The 3,677-nt window shown below is 40.1% G+C and overlaps 1 pseudogene; it reads right to left on the bottom strand.

The window, feature by feature from the left end:
• Positions 1-431: 431 nt before the first annotated feature.
• On the bottom strand, positions 432-927 carry LOC123457416 (annotated as a pseudogene).
• Positions 928-3,677: the final 2,750 nt, after the last annotated feature.

The raw sequence follows: 3,677 nt of genomic DNA, 5'->3' as shown, positions 1-3,677 counted from the left end.
GGCTGGAGACATCCTAACAACTCCAGTCAGAGCATTAACTTCAGGTTGTCTGCTTCCAGTTTCCAATTCTTGAATAAAGATCCTAGTTTTTCTATTATAAAACCCCTCTTATAAGTTGTTTTATTTACAAAGGCAACTCTGAAAAGTTCACTGAAGTTAACTGGACAATAAACCAGGCAGAAATCGCTTTACAAAAAACAGAAGAAGCCCAAGATGCCACTCTCTCCAGAGAAACCATAGCTCAGTTTTATCGAGAGTAAAGAAAGACAACTTTCGCTCACACTTGAAGGAACTCTGCCTTTAACTTGGAATCTGTACTCAGACTCCACATGCAAGGAGGACACTATTATGCTAATACAATTGATTTGCTGCTGCATTTCCCTACTGTGTGTCTAATACTAACATCATAAACAGAGGAGTACAAGTAGTATTTGGAACAATCCTTATAGTGTTACAGTGTCAGGCACAACCTTTTATTTCTCTTCACACCACTGGTTCTCTTTGTGCACTTGGGCCTCTTCCTCTTTGGTAAAGTCATTTTTGATATTGAAGGTTTTGCGGATCTCCTCAGGAGTCTTCCCCTTAATCATATTGGCAGCAGTCTTACATGTAACATCCAGCAAACCCTTGATGTCTAAGTAGTTTGCAGCCAGAATAAGTTCAAAAAGTGTTCCTTGGTCAACTTTCAGGAATTTTTGGTCCCACCCAGGGATATCATCAGTCCGCTTCTCTTTGGTGGGTGCACCACTGACTGACCTTTTTTAGTATTGCTGCATTAACATTTGGTAGGGGAACTGGGTCATCATCTCCTTCATCATCCATTCCTAAATCTTCCAACATGGTTTTGATGGTCACAGACTGCTTGGCAATTTCTACATCAACTTCAAATGTCTCTCCATCGGAACTTTGCAACTTAATTGAAGGCATGGCGTTAGGGGTCAGCACTGCGGGCCGAGGCCCACGGAATGGCATCCGCACACGGGAGAAAAAGAGGGAGGACAAGGCCACCGCAATATATTTTTATATTAAAGAGCTCAATTAAAAATATGAAAAGAGAGCAGGGAATGGGATGGAAGAGAGGAGGGGTGGGAGAAGGCTTAATTAAAATTTTTAGATGTTTTGAGGGCTGGAGAAATTGCTTATTGGTGAAAGTATTTGCCTGTGAAGCCAAAGAACTCATGTTTGAATCTCCACGGGCCACATAGGCAGATGCAGTTGCTCAAGTGTGCAGTGCTGCACATGCCCACAAGGGGGTGCACGTGTCTGGAACTTGTTCACAGTGAATGAATCCCTGACACACCCATTCTCCCTGCCTATCTTTCACCTTTCTCTCTCAACAAATTTAAAAGGTTTTTGAGTAAGCCATGTAGAAACCTACTTCCCCACTAGCACATAAATATATGAAGAGAGAGAGAGAGAGAATATGAGTAATTTGGATGGGGTAGAAGTTTCCTGTGAAGGTAGACAAATGATGTGCTTAAAAGCCAAAGGTTATTATTAGAAAACTTTCAGTACCAAGGGTTGGATAATTTCTAGTGAGGTTTTCACTAAGGAGGCCCCTGATGCCCCCACAAACACTACAGACTATGGCCAAGGTCTTTGGTTGCCCACCAGAATTAGATGGCAAGATCCTACTGCTGAAGACTCCATATGCCTGTGCTGAAGGTAATTGAGAAATGTAGCTGCAGGTGATCTGAAAGCCTTTTCTATGTTGACTAGCTGTCTAGATGCTGAAAAGAGCTATGCACCTTGTTTGGTGAGAAGTCATTGATGTTATCAACCAACAATGTACTCTGCAAGCTTGATGGCTGGCCAGCCAGGCCAAATGTACAACTGGTGCAATGGTGGCATGCCTGTTATGGGTGAACGAAGTGCTCTCTGATTGGATTTGAAGATTGTTCCAAGGGAAAGTATTGGTGGGTAGTACTGAAAACTTAATAAAAATCTATTGCTAGGCAGGACACAAACCCTTGAGGGAAAATTACTACTGTTATCAGGTTAAATGGATATATTTTACCCACCAATATGCCCTCTAGATATATACCTTTATGACCACATATTAGTGCTACTCTCACATTTGGTTAGAGACACTTTTCTTTTCAAGACCACTGGGTTGATTCAGATCTTGCCACCATGTTGAGAAGAATTGACAGTGGAGTGTTCAGTACTAAATGGAACATATCTACTATACCCTCCAAGGCTGAGGGACCACTGCAGAAAATATGGCAGAAAGAATTTAAGAGCCAACTGCCTACTATGCTGCCTTCTGGAATGAAAGTGGTCATAATGTTCATGGCCTCACAGTGGTTGATGCTGCCTACGTAAGACCTGAAAAATAAGAGGAAAAAATTACTGCATTAAAATAGAAGAGAGTTGTAGGAAAGGAAAAGAAATTCAGTAGACAGGATATTTGGAAACGTGAAAAGAAAGGGTTGTGAGAGGAAGCTGTGACCATATTGTCTACTTGTATGGAAATTGTCAATAAAAATTTTTAAATGCAATAAATATAGGGAATATGCATAATGGATGAAAATGCCCACCTATTAAAAATTTGAACATGATATATAAAGAACTCAAAACACAGCAATACAAAATCAAACAAGGGATATAAATGGTATATGGAATTGAACAGAGGGTTCTCAAAAGAAGACGTACAGATGGCCAATAAATATTTCAAAAAAGTATTATACATTTTAGCCATCAGGGAAATGCAAATTAAAATGACTTGTGGTCTGGAGAGAGTTGTGACTGACTGCTCTCTGACTCCATTTGAGGTTTACTACATGAAAGTGAATCTATGCCTGATAATAAAACCCTATTCAAGTAATCTATGATTTGGGGCTGGAGAGAAGGGTTAGAAGTTAAGGCACTTGCATGTGAAGCCTGGGGATTCAGGTTTGATTCCCCATACCAATGTAAGCCAGATTCACTAGGTGGTTCCTGCTTTGGGAGTATTTTTTTGCAGTGGCTACAGGCTTCCCCCCACCCCATCTATCTCTGTTTATCCATCTGCCTTTCTCTTTTTCAAATAACCAAATTAAGCATTTAAAAAGTTTATGGTTGGAAAGACATAGTCCCTGAAGGAAGCTATTAGGGTGATGTGACTAAATGAATATGTTATACCTACCAAATTTCTCTCTTGGTGACTATTGAGGAGGCACTAAAGTCATCAGAGTTCTGAGAAAAAGTGACTGCTGTGATGGAGAGATGGCTTAGCGGTTAAGGGGCTTGCCTGTAAACCAAAAGACAAAGGTTCAAGTCCCTAGAACTCATATAAGCCAGATGTACAAGGTAGTGTTTGCATCTGGAATTTGCTTGCAGCAGCTGGAGGCACAGGTGTGCCCATTCTCTCTCTCTCTCTTGTTCTCTCTCTATTTCTTTATCTGTCATAAATAAATAAATAATAAATAAATAAATATATTTTAAAAATAAAAAGTGACTGCTGAGTTCTCAACACTAAATTAGACATCAATGGCACCTAATGCAAAGCTCAGGAACAACACAGAAGAGGTGCTAAAAGGGCTTTGGAAAGCTATCTTCTGGACACCTTGCACTCTGCATTCATGAGCATACTTTTTTTCTTTATTTAATTTTTTTTTATTGACAACTTCTATAACTATAGACAATAAACCTTGGTAATTCCCTCTCCTCTCACATTACCCTTCGCAACTCCACTC

Source organism: Jaculus jaculus, unplaced genomic scaffold, assembly GCF_020740685.1.
Source record: "Jaculus jaculus isolate mJacJac1 unplaced genomic scaffold, mJacJac1.mat.Y.cur mat_scaffold_45_1_1178333_arrow_ctg1, whole genome shotgun sequence".
NCBI lineage: Eukaryota > Metazoa > Chordata > Mammalia > Rodentia > Dipodidae > Jaculus > Jaculus jaculus.
This window is presented reverse-complemented; position numbering and strand designations above follow the sequence as displayed.